This window comes from Galeopterus variegatus, unplaced genomic scaffold (genome assembly GCF_000696425.1).
Source record: "Galeopterus variegatus unplaced genomic scaffold, G_variegatus-3.0.2 Scaffold6126, whole genome shotgun sequence".
In the NCBI taxonomy this organism is placed as follows: domain Eukaryota; kingdom Metazoa; phylum Chordata; class Mammalia; order Dermoptera; family Cynocephalidae; genus Galeopterus; species Galeopterus variegatus.
Genome location: NW_007732237.1, coordinates 339 through 19,190, shown reverse-complemented (window position 1 = coordinate 19,190; position 18,852 = coordinate 339). Strand labels below are relative to the sequence as shown.

At 35.3% G+C, this 18,852-nt stretch overlaps 1 pseudogene; it reads left to right on the top strand.

The window, feature by feature from the left end:
- The first annotated feature begins 3,868 nt into the window (after positions 1 to 3,868).
- Positions 3,869 to 17,393, top strand: LOC103605861 (annotated as a pseudogene).
- Positions 17,394 to 18,852: the final 1,459 nt, after the last annotated feature.

The window sequence follows — 18,852 nt, the reverse complement described above, 5'->3', positions numbered from 1 at the left end:
TTTTTTCCTTTTATAAAGACTTTTTAAAATTATTTTTATTTTGTCAATATACAAGGTAGTTTTTTTTTTTTTCCTTTTATAAAGACTTTTTAAAATTATTTTTATTTTGTCAATATACAAGGTAGTTTATTATTATGTCCCATCACCGAAACCTCCCTCCCTCCTCCCTCTCCCCCCTCCCACCCAACTGTGTCCCCTCCATTTGCTTGTTGTAAGAACTTCAAAAAAAATTGTGGTTGTTAAATCTTCTCAGACAAAAAGCTTTCAGTTTTTCACCATTAAATATAATTTAGCTCTGGACTTTTTATTAAAGGCCTTTATTATGTTTAGATAATTTTCTTGTATTCCTAATTGTATGTTTTTTTATTAAAGTGCATTTAATTTTGTCAAATGCTATTCTTCAACCAATTAAGATATTTATGTTTTTGTCCTTCATTTTGTTAATGTGGTGTATCATATTGACTGATTTCCATATAGCAAATCATTCTTTCCCTCCAAGAGTAAATCCCATTGATTGTTATGTGTAATCCTTTTAGTGTGCTGTGCTGCTGAATTTAATCTGCTTGTATTTTGTTGAGAAATGAGAATATCAAAAAAAAAAAAAAGAAATAAGAATATCAACAAAGAGGTAGAAACTACAAAGAAAACCCAAATAAAAATGCTGGGAATGAAAATGCAATAAATGAATTGAAAAATTCACTAAAGGGAATTGAAAGCAGACTAGACATGAGTGAAGAAAGAATTAGTGAACATAAGAGAAGACATTTGAAGTTGTCAAGTCAGAAGAACAAAACAAAACAAAACAAAAAGAATAAAGAAAGGTGAAGAGAGCCTAACTGGACTATGGTACACCAACAAGTGAAAAACATATGCATTATGAGAGTTGCAAAAGGTGAAGAGAGAAAGAGTAGGAGAAAGTCTTTTTGAGCAAATATTTGCTGAAAAAATTCCCAAATCTGTGGAGTGAAATGACATACATATTCAGCTCTAAGAGTTCCAACTAGGATAAATAAAGAAAACTACACTGTGGTACATCATAATCAAGCTGTCAGAAGTCACAGACAGAGAATATTAAAAGTAGCAAGAAAAGCAACTTGCAAAGTACAGGGAAGGCTCTTTGAGACTATCAGCAGTTTTCTCTACAAAAACCTTGCAGGAAAAATGGGAGTAGGACAACATATTCAGAATGCTGAAAGAAAACATTTCTAACCTTAAAGTACTATAACTAGCAGAATTGTCCTTTAAAAATCAACGAGAAATTAATACTTTCCCAAATAAATAAAAGTTGAGAGCATTCTTTAACACTAGACATGCCCACCAGAAATGCTGATAGGAGTCTCTTAAGCTGAAGTGAAGGGATGACAAACAGCAATATGAAAGTATGTGAAACATCAAACTCCCTGGGAATGTTAAGTGTATAGAGAAACATAGAATCCTGTAGTACTGTAATATAAGTACAGAAATCTCTTTTCAATATGATATAGAATTTTTTAAAAAGTATAAAAGTAATTGCCAATCTATGTTAATGGATATGCAAAATAAAAAGTTCATTTTTGTAATCAATTACAAAGGGGAGGCAGGGGCAGGGATATAAATGAGTGATTTTTATATGTGGTTGAACTTATCTTAAAATAAGTTATTATAACATTAAGATGTTTTATTTAATTGCATTGTCAATCAAAAAGAAATTATACAGAGAATATACACAAAGGGATTTCAGAACTGAATCAAAACATGTTACTACAGAGCACACAGTGAAACACAAATGAAGGCAGTAAGAGAGAGAGGAGGGACAAAAATGCTCCAAGATCTACAGGAAACAACAAAATAGCACTAATAAATCCTTCCCTATAAGCAATTACTTAAAATGTAAATAGATGAAATGTCCTGATTAAATGATATAGGCTAAATGGATAAAAAAACAAAATCCAACTATGTGATGTCCACAAGAGACACACACTAGATCTGAGAACATACACAGGCTAAAAGTGAAAGAATAGAAAAAGATATTCTATGCAAATGGAAGCAAAAAGGGAGCAGAGGTGGTTATACTTATCAGACGAGATAGACTATAAGAGAAAAGCTGTGACAAGAAGTAAAGAATGATACTTTATAATGATAAAAGTGTCAGTTCACTAGGAAGTTGTGCAATTATATATGCATACCTGACACCAGAGCTCATAAATATAGGATACAAATACTGAATTGAAAGGAGAAATAGATAGCAACACATTAATAATAGGAGACTTTAGTACCTCAGTTTAGATAATGGGTAGAACAACCAGATAGAAGACCAGCTAGGAAATAGCGGACTTGAAAACAATTGGATTTATTAAACATATATAAAACATTAGGTATGGAAGAAAAGTATCTCAACACAATTATAATGCCATACATGACAAACCGACTGCCAATATCGTCCTGAATGAGGGAAAGTTGAAAGCTTGTCCCTTAAGACCAGGAACTAGACAAGGATGCCCACTCTCACCACTCTCATTCAACATAGTATCGGAAATACTAACCAGAGCAATCAGGGAAGAGAAAGAAATAAAGCACAACCAGATTGGAAAAGATGAAGTCAAATTTTCCCTGTTTGCAGATCCTACTTACAGAACAGCCTAAAGACTCTACAAAAAAACTCCTAAATGACTTCAGCAAACTTGCAGGATACAAAATCAACATGCAAAAATCAGTAGCATTTTAATACTCCAGCAGTGAACATGCAGAAAAAGAATCAAGAAAGCTAGCCCATTTACAATAGTCATCAAAAAAACAAAATACTTAGGAATGAAGTTCACTTAGGATGTGAAAAGTATGTGAGATGAGAACTGCAAATCACTTCTTAGAGAAATTAAAGAGGTCACAAGAAGATGGAAAGATATTCCATGCTCTTAGATTGGAAGAATTAACATTGTGAAAATGTCCATAATACTGAAGTGATCTATATATTCAACGCAATCTCATCAAAATACCAATGGCATTCTTCGCACAGAAATGGAAAAAACAATCCTAACATTGATACGGAACAACAAAAGAGCCCAAATAGCCAGAGAGTAATCCTGAGCAAAAAAAGACAAAACCCGGAGCCTAACAGTACCTGACTTTAAACTATACCACAAAGCTATAGTTACCAAAGCAACATTGTACTGGTAAAAAACAGACTCATGGACCAATGGAACAGATTAGAGAACCCAGAAAGCAGCACATATACCTAGTTCCATCTGATCTTTGACAAAGGCACCAAGAATACACACTGGGGAGGAGACTGCTTCTTCAATAAATTGTGTTGGGAAAGTTGAGCATCGACATGTAGAAGAATGAAACTAGACCCATACCCCTCACCATATGCCAAAATCAACTCAAAATGGATTAAAGAATTAAATATATGTCCTGAAATTATAAAACTCCTAAAATAAAATATAGGGGGAACACTTCAGGAGGTAGGACTGGGCATAGACTTTATGAATATGACCCCAAAAGCACAGATCACCAAGGGAAAAATAAACAAATGGGATTATATCAAACTAAAAATCTTCTGCACAGCAAAAGAAACAATTAACCAAGCAAAAAGACAACCAACAGAGTGGGAGAAAATATTTGCAAAATACACAACCAACAGAGGGTTAATACCCAGAATATACAAGGAAATCAAACAATTTAACAGCAAAAAAGTAACCTGATTAAAAAATGGGCAAAGGAGTTGAATAGGCATTTCTCAAAGGTAGATATGAAAATGGCCAATAGACACGTGAGAAAATGCTCAGCATCACTGGGTCTGGGAAATACAAATCAAAACCACATTGCGATATCTCACTCCAATCAGGCTGGCTAGTATTCAAAAGACTGATAACATCAAACACTGAGGAGGATGCAGAGAAAGCAGAATGCTCGTACACTGTCAGTGGTACTGTAAATTAGTGTAGCCCTTACGGAAAACGGTATGGAGATTCCTCTTACAACCACAGATAGAACTGCTATCTGACCCAGCTGGGTATATAACCAAAAGAATGAAAATAGTCATGTTGAGGGGATACATGAACTCCCACGTTTATTGCATCTCTATTTACAATAGCCAAGAGTTGGAACCAGCCTAAACTTTCATCACTGGACAAGTGGAGAAGGAAAATATGATATATCTACACAATGGACTCTGCTATAAAAAGAATGAAATTCTGGGCTGAGCCCGTGGCACACTTGGGAGAGTGCAGAGCTGGGAGTGCAGCAGCACTCCCGCCGCGGGTTCGGATCCTATATAGGGATGACTGGTGCACTCACAGTGCTCACTGGCTGAGTGCGGTGCAGCCGGTCTCAAAAAGGACAAAACAAACAAAAAAAAGAATGAAATTCTACCATTTGCAGCAACATGGATGAACTTAGAGACAATCATGTTAAGTGAATTAAGCCAGGCACAGAAAGAGAAATACCACATGTTCTCACTTATATGTGGGAGCTAATAAAAATGAATAAAGAAATAAACAAACAAATAGGGGATAAAAAGACCAAGAAAGAATCAATTTGCAGTTTGTTTGTTTTTCCTTTTTGTCTTTTTTTCGTGTCCGGCAACGGATCGCAACCCTCAGTGTCGCGCCGGTACTGGACCGGGACTGGCGACGGGATCGCAACCCTCGGTGCTGCGCCCACACCTCGCTCAGCCAGTGAGCGGGAACCGGTCTGTATGTGGGATCCGAACGCTCGGCGGGAGCGCCGCCATGCTCCCAAGCGGCGCACTGTAGCAGTGCGCCACCGGGCCAGCCCCCAATTTGCAGTTTTATTGTTCCTTTCTGCTTTCTTTTGTTTTCTACTAATATTTTCTTTTGTATTTATTTTCTTCTACTCAGTTTGTTTAGTTTTTCTGTTTTAACTACTTGATTTATGAAATTTAGCTTATTAATTTGGGCCTTTCTGTCTTTCCAGCAAAGACAATTGAAACTACATGTGCTTTAGCTTCACCTCACACATTTGATATACAGTATTTTGGTTATCATATGTTTTATTAGATATCTAATTTTTATTGTATATCTTCTTGGACCCATAGATTGTTGAAAGCATACTTCTTAATATCTAGCCATATGGGGAATTTCTAATTATACACATACATGTTGTGATTGGCTTTATACATACTGCATTTTCTTAGTGTACATTCTTTCTGTGATTTCAATTTTTTAAACTTTCTTGGAATTTATTTTATGTATGAACATGTGTTTAATTTTTGTAAATACCTAATGTTTGCTTGTCTATTATGTTAAGCTTTTAGTTGTTTTGTATCTGTATCCTATTGATTTTGAGTTTTTTTCATTATAGTTTTAATATGTTCAGCCACTGAGAGATTTGTCTTAAAAATCCAGGCATGATAATTACAATGTGTGTCTTCTTTTCCTAGGATTTCTATCAACTCTTTGAAACAGTTTTATTGAAGTGTAATTTATATACCATGAAACTGACATGTTTTAAATATACATTGAAATGATTTATAGTAAATTTACAGAGATGTGTAATTATTACCACAACGAAATTTTAGAACATTGCTATTACTCCATAAGGTTCTCATTGTCCGTTGGTGATCATTCCCAACTTTAACCCCCAGGCAACTAGTAATCTACTTTCTTTCTCTACATAATTGTAATCTGTCAACTTTAACTTTTTGAGATCATGTTATTATCTGAAACTGCAGTTGATTTCTATGTCCTATCACACATGGTTTTATTTGTGTGTGTGGTTAACTTGAGGGTCAATTTCCTATACTCAAACTATACTTCCATTTCATGCTGTCACAGACCCTGTGTCCTACCATCACCAGAAGTAGGTGAAAGCCTAACTAGGCAATTCTGCCTAATGAAAAGCCAAGCATAACCTTTGAAAAGAAAGAATTGTTCATTTCCATTTTTTCTTGCCTAGTTGTATAATGTAAACATTGTGTTTCCTTTAGTCATATTTCAAATTCAAGCATTTTAAAGATTTTGCAGCGTGAGGAGAATAAGTCAAACAGGATAAGTGTGCTTTTTGATTAATCCCTTAACTTTTGAATATTTTAGTATAGCAGACATCAAAATGATTGCTTTGCTTTAGAAAGTAATGTGACTATCCTAGACTATACTGTTAGGGCATGTTTTAAAACAAATCTGTAGATACTCTACTACTTCCTTTCTTTTTTACTGTTTTTTCTAATGTCTAAATTTAAGCCCACTTTCTTCACTCCAGTCACATTCTCTTTGCTTTTTTTCTTCCACTGAAATAGTTTATCTCTGAAATAGAATTTGTGTTCCCACTAAAGGGGCAACAGACAAACTCTCCCTTTTTAGGTTCTACACAAAATCTTGGGAGTGAACTTTTTCTTCTACCCACTTGTTTTCCTTACACACAGTTCTCATGTTCAAACTTTAGCTTACTGTAGTGAGTGACTTGAGTGACTCAGAATGTAATGTACTTTGTACAGGTGATGTAAATTACCTTTTTGCAACCTTTCTACTAGATCTAGACCTTGGTCTCACGTTTCTGGTGTTAACATACTTCTTAATTTTTTTCCAGTCTGAATCTCACTCAGCCTTTGGTGTAGTCATGCTTTGGTCTCTACTATTCTAGCAAATATTTTTCTCCACTACCTTAGGGCTCCACCTAGCACTGACCTTGTTTTTATTATTTAGACCTTTACTGCATGTGGTTTTTCATGGCCTAGAATCTTCATGTCACTTACTAAAATGAAGGAATGCAATTTTAAGTTGAACTTGATAACATTATATGCCAAAATTGTCATGAGTTTTTTTACTCTTCTTCCCCCTCTGGGATATTGGCTTGGACATTTAACAACAATTTGCTTGGTTTCTTGGTTTCTGTAGGGATTTAGATGCTTCAGGAGTGTACTTCTAATGCACAATCCTTATGGCCTCCCTGAGCTATTATTCCTCAACTCAGGATCATTTTAAGGACTGTTATTTTTTCATAAAAACCCTCAATTCTGTCCAACTAAACAATTTTCTTTCTTTAACTGTTTTTTTTATAAATTGTTTATTCATTTAATAAATGATGGATTAGTTATAGGAGTCTTTTTTTAATTAAGCTGTTCATTATAGACCTTAGTATAGCCTTTGGATCTAGTCTGTCTCTATTCCTTTTACAACATTTTCTTACCAATAGCATTTAAATATCTTGTAGCTTCGAATTTTTCTTTGTAGGGAAATTTACTCAATTTGTTACTTTAGAGATATGCATGTTCAATAGGCTGACAAATGTAAACTTTGTCTCATTTCTAATTGGGATTCTTTCACAATGATGATATTTTAGACATCCAGTTCAATGGAGAAAACATTAAAATATAGAATTGTTAATAAATGTATTATTTAGTAATGCTTCCAGAATTGTTTTAGGTTTTAAATGAAACTTTCACGTTTTAGTAGTTCCCTAATCAATTTTGTTTTCTTTGTATATCTGACAGTGACATTCTCTAGTTGACAAATAATTTTAATCCTTTGGCCCCAAATTTTCTTTTAATGTCTAATTTCTCTTGCATTATTAGCATGAATTTCAAAATAGTTTTTAAAAATCCAAATCTTTGGGCCGGCCCGGTGGTGCACTCGGTAGAGTGCGGAGCTTGGGAGTGCAGCGGCGCTCCCGCCGAGGGTTCGGATCCCATATAGAGACCGGTCCACTCACTGGTTGAGCGCAGTGCGGGTGCAACACCAAGGGTTGTGATCCCGTTGCCGGCCACAAAAAATGACAAAAAGGAAAAAAAAAATCCAAATCTTTGAATTATAATTAGCTTCTTCATAAACTTCAACTACATTTTCTGTGATTATGAAAGTATTTTAAACATATTTGAACTTTAATTTCAGAAGTTTTATATGAGGAAAAGGTATAAATTATTTTGTGATTTTGACAAAACCAGTTCTTTAGAGTCACAGAATACATTTTGCAAAGATTTGCATGATTTACCCTTTAACTTCCTCCAGTGTGGTAACTTACTTTTGGTGTAACATTTTCTCCTTTGAAATTACTGTATTATAATGAGGACACCGGGGGTCATGAGACTAAAAATCTAGTACTGATTTTCCAATTAACTAATTAAGTGTCTGTGGTCAAAATATATAAGTTTCTAGATATGTCTTTTAACACCTGTAAATGTGAAATGACTTGACCCATATCAACCAGCTGCCAAAAACAAAAACAAAAACCCAAATGAATTGGAATAGATGATCCTGAAGGGCATCAAAAAATTTTGTCATAGAAAAAAAGTATTTTTTTAAGTTTAGTGATTTAATCATAATTTAAAGATTTCTTATCCCATTTGAAAATCATGCAGAGAAAGAGAAGTAGATATTTCTTTTTTTTTTTTTTTCCTTTTTGTCTTTTTCCGTGTCCGGCAATGGATCGCAACCCTCAGCATCGCCCCCATACCGGACCGGGACCGGCCATGGGATCGCAACCCTTGGTGTTGCTCCCGTGCCTCGCTCAGCCAGTGAGCGGGCACCGGTCTGTATGTGGGATCCGAACCCTCGGCGGGAGCGCCGCCGTTCTTCCCAAGCGGCGCACTATAGCAGTGCGCCACTGGGTCGGCCCGAGAAGTAGATATTTCTAACACTAATAAAATAGTTTAGAATTCTTTAAATTAACAGAAAACTATTTTATAAGGTCTCTTAAAATTTTGAAAAAGAGAGAAATGAATATTGAATTCCATGGTATGAAACTCCTAAAACTTTAGTTTGCTATTACCAGTTTTGTGTGTATAGGAAATTTAAAAATTCAAATCAGTAAGTGATTTTAAAAGGACGTCAAGCCATTTTTCACTGGGAAAAGATTTTTGAGATGCTGAGAATGTGAATGACTTTCATTAAAATAATAGAAACCAGTTTTACTTCTAAATTGCCATAAATGTGGCATAGTTGTTTCAAATGTCAACTTATATTTCACTGATTTTATTTTTGCTTAGCCTAAATATGTCATAAAGGCACAGACAGTTGAAATTATATAGGGGGGTAAGTTTGGTTTTAAAACGTGAAGCTTGCTTTAGAATTTTGATTATTATTACTCCTTGGGAATTTCATTATAATACTTTTCTCCTTTTGAGGTTTCAGTGCTTTCTGAAAACTAGAGAATGGTAATTTTCATATTTATCAGTTTATATACTAATGATGGATGTTACTTATATAATGCAGCAGTTGCGGGGCACCCAACGTTACTTCAATACTTTGATTTATTTGGATACAACAAATACAAAATTAGTCCTGGATTTGGAATCAGAAAACTCGTTGAATTGAGTGACACTGTTCATTAGCAGGTATTCAGGTGTTTGTTACATTTCCATAGCAGTAGTGGCAGTAATGTTAGTTAAGTGTTTTTAAAATATCATTTGAGTCCCTTTACAGGACCAATGAGTTTGAGGGTTTTTTGTGGTTAAACTGTCATTCTCTATTTACTCAAAGACAGTTGAATTTGCATAATTCTCAGGCAAAGGATGATTTCTACCATTAGAATTTTTCATTTTTGTCACTGCTTAAGTTTTAGCATCTTTCTTTCCCAGAACAGCAACAGCCTTGATGTCTGCTGCCAAGCCATTTCCCATGAGAGTAACAAATACTAAGTGAAATACCATAGTTCAGATGACTAAAGGACTAGTAGAAATCACCTTTTTGTGGGGCCGACCCCATGGTGCACTCGGGAGAGTGCAGTGCTGGGAGTGCAGCGGGTTCAGATCCTATATAGGGATGGCCGGTGCGCTCACTGGCTGAGCGTGGTGTGGCCGGTCACCAAAGACACAAAAAATAAAATAAAAAAGAAATCACCTTTTTGTGGGGCCGACCCCGTGGTGCACTCGGGAGAGTGCAGTGCTGGGAGTGCAGCGGGTTCAGATCCTATATAGGGATGGCCGGTGCGCTCACTGGCTGAGCGTGGTGTGGCCGGTCACCAAAGACACAAAAAATAAAATAAAAAAGAAATCACCTTTTTGTGAATTAACTTTGGTCTACATTTTCCTAGCAGGTGTTACCCAGGAGATGGAGCTCAGTTTAATGGTGGTCAGACACTGGTACATAGCTCAAGTGATGGGTTTATTGAGTCACAGCATGTAGCAGGTAAACAATTGATAAGTGCAGTCAGGAACCACTTTCAGCTCCAGCAGTTGTGACTGATGCTCCCAACTATAATCCATTTTTTTTATGAATGAACAGAAGTGCTGCTAATTCTCTTTCCCAGTCATCACACCAGCCATCTTCCATGCAAACAGAAATTAATTGACCTGTTATGCAAGCTTCTTCACAACCACCTCCTTCTCACATGTATATACAGCATGGTACAACTCCAATTACTGTTAAATTATCCCCAAACATTCCTTCTGGATAGACTGTACCGAGAGGTTTACAGATTCCTCCACAAATTCCAAGCAATCTGTATCGGTCTCCTGCTTCTATTTGTATCAGACAGACATCTCAGAGTTCATCAGGAAGACAAACTCTTTAGGGTAAACCATGGCAGTCCTCACCACTGGGCCCAGTGCCTCGTCATAGCCAACATCCTTTAACTGTTTAACACCAACAGAACTATCAACATTTTCAGTATTCTGCCAAACAAGAGCAGATCCCTAATTGGTTTACTGTTCACCACCTCCTTCTCAATGTTCTTCACCCTTCAGCTCTCCACAGCATCAAGTGCAACCTTCCAAATTGAGCTACCTGAGTTCCTACATGTTTATGCCACCTAGTCTTTCAACCACTCCACCCCATTCATATCGACAAGGACCTCCTAGCTGTCAGAAACAGAGAAATCGTGCACTAAACTATCTCCTGTGTACAGTATGTAGCTTGCTCAAAGGATCTGTGAAGAGGATAGAAATTACAGTGGAGCCTTCTCAAAAACCTGGGACAGCAATTACTGGGAGTCCTTCTCACATCAGTAGTAAACCACATCCATGGAATCAGCACTCACTCTACTCAGTCACCATGCCACCTTCACGTTATTCAATAGGAGTACTTAGTCAACCAAAGCCTCCATTTAGTGTTAGTCACATGCACATTATGTATACACAGCCAACTGGTCCTTTTTGTGCTGTATCACAATCTCCTCAGATAATACAAAATCCATCTACAGTTTTTAAAATTATTGTAGGCCAGCCGATGATTGAAAATCTTTTAAAATTTAGTGAATCAAGAAGAACATGCTACAGCACCAGAACCTATTCAGCCACTTTCAGTGATTCCAGGCCCTGGGGGAGAAAAGGGAAGCCATAAATGTCAAAGGAGTTCCACTTCTGGGTTGGATAACTATGCCTACACACAAGGTGAATTTTAGTTGTTTTATGAAATTTAATCTTTGTGGTGAGGTGGCAATTTTTTATTTAAAATAAGATCATTTATATTAGTTATTTAGTTTTATTAGATATTTATTAAACGTTAGAGAGTAGAATTGCTGTTAAGGATAAGGTAAATCCTTTAGAGTCATCTGTTGATTCATCTGCTTACAAAGTCACACACATTTGTATTATGAAAATGCCAGTGTGAGAAGACCTAAAATACTTTTTTGGGATAATGAGAGAATGATGCAGACAAGTAAAATGTATATTATTAAAAGTACAGACAGCAGAGAGGGAAAAATAGATTCTTAGTGACAAGCCTAATGTTTATCAATGTGAAAAAATTTGGACTTGTAAAAAAAGAATTTTCTGAAAGGAATACTGATGTTTATTAGGCAGAAGTGGAATTAGAAATACATTAGTAATAAAGAACATTCTTGGATTAGTTTTGTAGAGCTAACTAAATATAAAAGAGAATGTATTTTTTAAAAGTGTATTCATAGAGAATGGTGTTATAAAATCAAAGTCACGGGTTTGGATCCCTTTAGGAGCCAGCAGCCTAAAAAAAAAAAGTTTATTCGGGTTGTTTCAAGATACCTAAGAACTTATTATTCTTTCAATGTTTGAGAAGTAATTCTAATTCAATATACATGATATTGAGCCTGTTTAAAATACAGACACATAAAATTAAAAAGAATTTTAGAGAAAATAAATATGGCAGAACAGCATGGAGGTACAGATGTAGCAGTTACATTTTGATAGCAATTACAAGAGCTAAATTAAACTGCATATAGAGAAAGAATAGCTTCAGCAGACATGAGAGTAAATGACAAGTAAATTTGGATGACAGGGTTCTTTATGAGTAATTTGTAATTAGCAATGCATATAGAAATTTCCAGATTACTTGTTCAGTGTTAGAGAATTCTCTGTAACAACAGTATCTTTAATAACATAGCCTTACTGTTACATCAGTGAGCAAGGATAAACAGGTTAGCAAAGCAATTACAACTTGAGAAAGAGGAGCTAGAACTATTGAAAACTGAAGTTAACAGTATGGACCATGACCTGATGCAGAGACGGCTCAGAAGGGTCAGCTGTACCACTTCAGTCCCAATGGTAAGTGATCTTGTCTGCTTCAATGTATTGAAAGGGAGGTTAGGATATTGACTGTCTAGGTACATTGTTTTCATGATTTGTTCTTGACATGGTGTTAGAAAACAATGCCTTCGGTAACTTTGTTAAAATACTTTATTTTTCATGTGGGTGAATTCCAGGCTTATCAGTATATTCAGATACTGACAGTTATAATCAAGGTGTTGCATCTTACTTATAAATTATTTTCAGTCAAAATTGAAATGAAAACTGAACTTTGACCAAGATAGAAATTACAGTGGAGCCTTCTCAAAAACCTGGGACAGCAATTACTGGGAGTCCTTCTCACATCAGTAGTAAACCACATCCATGGAATCAGCACTCACTCTACTCAGTCACCATGCCACCTTCACGTTATATTTACCACCTTCTTTCCCATCTTCCTCCCCAGTCTTGTCTCTGGTATCTGCTATTCTACGCCCTCTTTTTCTTTTTTTTTTTTCTTTTTAATTTATTTTTTCTTAATTAGCCCATGATAATTCCCCATCTTCCTCCCCAGTCTTGTCTCTGGTATCTGCTATTCTACTCCCTCTTTTTCTTTTTTTTTTTTTTTCTTTTTAATTTATTTTTTCTTAATTAGCCCATGATAATTGTATATATTTATGGGGTACAATGTTATATTTGTGTACATTTATATAGCATGCAATGATCGTATCAAAGTATTTAGCATAACCATCACCTCAAACATTTGTCACCTCTGAGTTGGAAACATTCAAAGCACTCTCAACTAGCTGCTTGAAATTACACAGTAATTTGTTGTTGGTTGTAGTCTCCCTGTCTTGTGGTAGAACACTTGATACCATTCTTCCTATCTCTCTAAAAGGACAATATCCACTGATCATTCTCTCCCCTTCTCCCCTCCACTTTCTGTTCTCTAATACCACTATTTCACTCTCTACTTTTATGAAATCAACTTTTTTAGCTTCCATATACAATTGAGAACATGTGGTATTTTTCTTTCTGTGCCTGGCTTAATGTCACTTAATGTAATTTTCTCCCAGGTCATCCGGGTTGTTGTGGATGCCTGCATATCCATGTTTATTGTAGCTCTATTCACAACAGCCAAAACGTGGAACTAATCTAAATGCCCATCAGTAGATGACTGGACAAATAAAATGTTGTATATATGCATAATTCTAAACTACTCAGCCATAAAAAAGAATGAAATTCTCCCATTTGCAACAACAGGGATGAACTTGGATGAAATTATAAGTGAAATTCATAATTTTTTAAACACTTCTCAAAATCTTGTGACATTACAAGATTTCTGGGAACCAGCCTACCATTTCACCTTTCAGCATTCGCTCACGTAACAAATAGCTTTTGCATACAGTTTATGAATGTGGTACTCTGTAGGTACTTACAGTATACTCACTACTGGGAGAAATATAAATACCGTCAGGTAATTATAATACAGTATAGTAAGTGTTATGCATACTTACTGGTAATGGTAGAACTCATATGTCAATTAGATCATGTCAGTTCTCCAAGCATTTTTTTCTCTCTTACATTACTTTCCTTGTATAATGCCTTACATCTCTGCATGTATAACTCCTGTTTATTCTTTCTAAGGTCTCAACCTAAACACTTCTTTTCAATAAGAGCTATTCCTGAGGGTTGTCTGTCTGCTAGCCCTTCTACTCCTCCGACTTCTCTCCTTTCCTCATAGACTTTATAAGTTTAGAGAAATGGGCATATACATCAGGCCTGATGGAGGCAACTTGTCTGCAGTCTGCAGTTAAGTCTGTAAATAAAAGTTCTTGCTGGAGGCTCATGGCTTCAGAAGGGATTTGTGAATTCTCTGAAGTTAATATGCAGTTTCAGTGTGTGTGTGTGCTTAAATGAGAAGTAGGTCTATAGCTTTCCTAAGATTTTCATAAGGCTATTAAATGGAAGGGGTTAAAAAAAAAAAAAAAAAGAGGTGAGGAATGACTGCCCTGAACTACAGATAGTATTGCCTTAGGAAGAAGGGAAGGTTAAGACATTTTAAAAGGAAAAGGAATCTGAGTTAACGAACACTTGAAATCAAGACAGAAACTGAATTTCAGGAGGCGGCGAATATGGGTCTGTGGCTAAAGAGTCAGATTTTTGGATGGCTTATCTGAGGTTAGTATGCCTAGGTTGAGATGTTAGGACTTTATCTTGCTGTCAGTAGGGAACCAGAGGAAATTTTTGAGGAGACTGTTGAGAAACAGACATTTCCAACAATTTAAAAACATTATTTCTAATTGTAACTAAAATTTTAATGTTAATATAGTTATCAGTTGGAAAATTATAAAAGTATCTTTAAATGAAGGGTAGTGTTAATTAAATCAACTTTCTCTTTTTCTTTCTCCATTTGAAATCTTAATTGAATTATTTGAATGGAAAAGATACTGAGGTATGTAACCAATGTAGTAGTCTATCCGTGATTCATTGGGCTCTTTGGGTCTTTTCGGTGCCTGTACAGATAAACAAATTTTCTTAGTCTAGAAGTCACTTCATTTAAAATAACCACTTGAGTTTAATGTAGCAACTGCTTGCTGTGTGAAAATTTCTGCTAAAAAAAGCCAGTTGAGTTTTTAGTGGTAGTAGAAAGCTATCTAAGTATAATACATTAGTTCTTCAAAATTATGAAAACAGGATTTTACCTCAGTGCTTTTCCTTGATGAGATTTCACTGGACAAGGGAAAAAAATGAGTCTCTTGAGGAAACTGCCACACTGGGCTGTAATTTATTGAACTGAAATTGACAACATAATTAACAATTTGTAATTTATTTCAAACTTTTTATTGTAGAAAATTTCAGAGATTTAAAATAAGTATAATACTATAATAAACTCCCATGTAGCAATCGCCCAACTTCAGAACTTATTAACTGTAATGGATAATATTTGGGAGATAAGAGATTTGAGTGTGTGATTCCCATGTGTTTCCAAATCTAGGCTTAGAGTATAGCAGAGGGCAATTAGGAGTGCATCGTTTGGGGGCAGTTTTAGGTAGGGGGCTTTAGAGTCAGGTGAGAATTTTAATTCTATTTCTACAACTAGCACGTCACTGATATGTCCTTGGATAAGTAAATTTTATTTCTATCTGTTTTCTTATATATGAAATGTATATGGTACAGTATCCATCTCATGGGATTTTTGTTAGTGTTATATAAGATAACATATGTTAAACATTTAACACAATGCCTAGCTTGATAAAGGTTCAGATAAAAAAAAAAGCTGCAAAGTACTGGAAAATCTCCTTATCCACATGAATCTGAAGCAGTCAATAAAATTTGTTTTCCTTTTAACTTTAGGAACATACAACACAAGGATATGTATTTGTATGGGAATTAATCAAACAATAAAATACTTACTGAGAATTCCTATTTTGTTCAGAGAGGCTCATCAAATGAGCAGCATGCTGTGGAAAAAATGCCCATGTAGGTGTTAGATTTAAAATAATCCTGGTATTTACTGTACCCAGCTTTTCTGTATTTGATTTTGCTTATCTTTAAAAAGGAATTATGAGTAATATGTTATAATGTTGTCATAAATATAAAGTGATCATATGAGGGTACTACAAAAAGTTTGTGAAAAAATGGAATTAAAAGATAATTCAAGGGCCGGCCCGGTGGCGCACTGGAGAGTACACTGCTTGGGAGTGCGGTGGCGCCCCTGCCGAGGGTTCAGATCCCATGTGGAGACCGGTTCCCGCTCACTGGCTGAGCGTGGTGCGGGCACAACACCAAGGGATGTGATCCTGTTCCTGGTCAGTAAAAAAAAGACAAAAAGGAAAAAAAAAAAAAAAAGAAAAAAAAAAAAAAAAGAAAAAAAAAAAAAAAAGAAAAAAAAAAAAAAAAGAAAAAAAAAAAAAAAAGAAAAAAAAAAAAAAAAGAAAAAAAAAAAAAAAAGAAAAAAAAAAAAAAAAGAAAAAAAAAAAAAAAAGAAAAAAAAAAAAAAAAGAAAAAAAAAAAAAAAAGAAAAAAAAAAAAAAAAGAAAAAAAAAAAAAAAAGAAAAAAAAAAAAAAAGATAATTCAAATTTTTCTGTGAACTTTTTGAAGAACTCTTGTATATGTAATGAGCTTGGCATAAAGTATTTTCTCAATAAATGTTGGATATTTTTACCTTTGTCTTACTGCTCTAACTAGTAGTACCCAATAGTGAATTGACTTTTGTGCTGCTAAGCACAGGAGGGTACTTTAAAAAGTTCAAGGACAGATTCGTATTATCTTTTAAATATGTTTTTCCATGATCTTTTTGAAGTATCCTTGGGTAGTACTACCTTCTGATTTTCAAACTTTACTTTCTTATAAGCATTAGTTAAAAAATTGGTTATAAATGTATTTGCATAATCAAGGTCAGGTGTACATCTGTGGCCAACTATATGTGTGGTTGAAAAAATTAGCAGCATGTCCATGAAGTAATCCTTTTGTAATGGCATGCAAGAAGTATGATAGTCATCATTTCTCTCAATCTGCTGTTTTACCAAACATTGTATTAAGTGCTGTGGAAGGTGTAATCTCTTAAAGGATTTGTATTCAGATCCATCCCTCCATGGGAGGACACAGATACATTTCTGAGAAATGCATTGATATGAAATTTCATTGTATGGGAACATCATAGAGTGAATTTATACACACCTAGATGGTATAGTCTACAACATACCTCCAGCTCCATTATAATCTTATGGGACTACCATTGTACATGTGGTCTGTTGTTGACTAGAACTTTGTTTTACAGTGCATGACGGTATTTAGGAACTTCTTAAATATGTTCTCTCTTAAGGACCGAGGCCATGTAATTGTTAATACCCAGTCAGAAATACTAACATGAAATGTAGTTCTTAAATGTTAGGCTTGATGATGACTTTCCCATAATTGCTGTTTTCGGCCCTTTCTTATTAGCCTGATGAAATGACAAGATTGAGAAGCATGGTAGACAGCTCAAGATAAATTTTGACTGTACACTGAAAGAGGTTGACCTCCTTCAATCTAGAGGTATAGACTTGATTGTTTAGTAGGCCATAAGTACAGTTTGGTATTTAAGTTGTTACTTTGGTTTTACAGATCTCTGAGAGAGGTTACGTAAGGATAAAAGTCCTGCTGAGAGACTTCTATCCCTTGTAGATTTACTTTGACAATTTTACTATCAAGTTCTTATGTTTTAGACTGCGTATACTGTTATTCTACATTTGTCCTTTTTTAGTTAGTCATTTGTTGTGAATATTTCATAAGTTGATGGGCTATAATTCTAAAACCATGTTTATGTGCCTGTTATTGAGAATGTCTAAGAAGGTCTTATAGATCCAAAACCATATCAGATTTCTCAGTTCTAAAATAATTTCCAGATATCAGTTTTTTGATATTGTTAAGTATGTCACATAAAAATATTTAACTACACTCTAAACTTTAGTTTACCTTTTTTTTTAACCATGGTAGAGGTAGTTTTAACTGATTTCACTTACCCACCTCACTAGTTTAAGTAATAATGGCACTTCTTTAAAAAATATACTTAACTGATATCTATACTGCTGAACAGTCATGACTAATAGGCTATATTTAGGCATGTCCATGTTCTACTGCTTTTGTCTGTTGAATTATCTGCCTACCAAGAGTTAGTTGCATGTCTTCCCAACTTGTTTATGCCAGTTGTTGTAGCTGAGTAACTTAACTGAATGTTTCATAAACTGACATGAATGCAGAGGAAGCTGCTCTATTCATAAAAAATAAAGATGAATGCTTTAGAAAGACAGGATCTATAAATTAAGTATTTACAGAAATACATTTGTAACATCTTAAAGCATTCAAGAAATTCAGTTGTGTAACATTCTGGCTTTAGAAGCTTTATTTTAATTATTTTCAGTAAATCATTTTAATATAAAATAGTTTATCCAAATGTTCCCACAAAAGAAACCACAATTTAAGTTTTATAAGCAAAGAGTTGTTTTTGTTTTGCATTGAGCAGTAACATTACACTAAGCTTTTGGTACTAAAGCACAAACTTTAGTATTTCTAATTGCCTCTTTTTTTTTTTTTTTTTTTTCCGTTTTATCTTTTTTCGTGACCGTCAATGGATTGCAACCCTCAGTGTTCCGCCCATACCAGACCGGGACTGGCAGGGTTGCGCCCGCATCTCGCTCAGCCTGTGAGCTGCCGGTCTGTATGTGGGATCCGAACCCTCGGCGGGGAGCGCCACCTCGCTCCCAAGCGGAGCACTATAGCAGTGCACCACCGGGCCGGCCCTCTAATTGCCTTTTTAAGAGGTGCAAATATAGGGCCGGCCGCCCGGTAGCACACTCAGTAGAGTGCAGCGCTCGGGAATGCGACTGCCCTCCCGCCGGGGGTTCGGATCCCATATAGAGACCGGTCAGCTCACTGGTTGAGTGCGGTGCAGGGGGCGACACCGAGGGTTGTGATCCTGTTACTGGTCATGAAAAAAAGACAAAAAAAAAAAAAA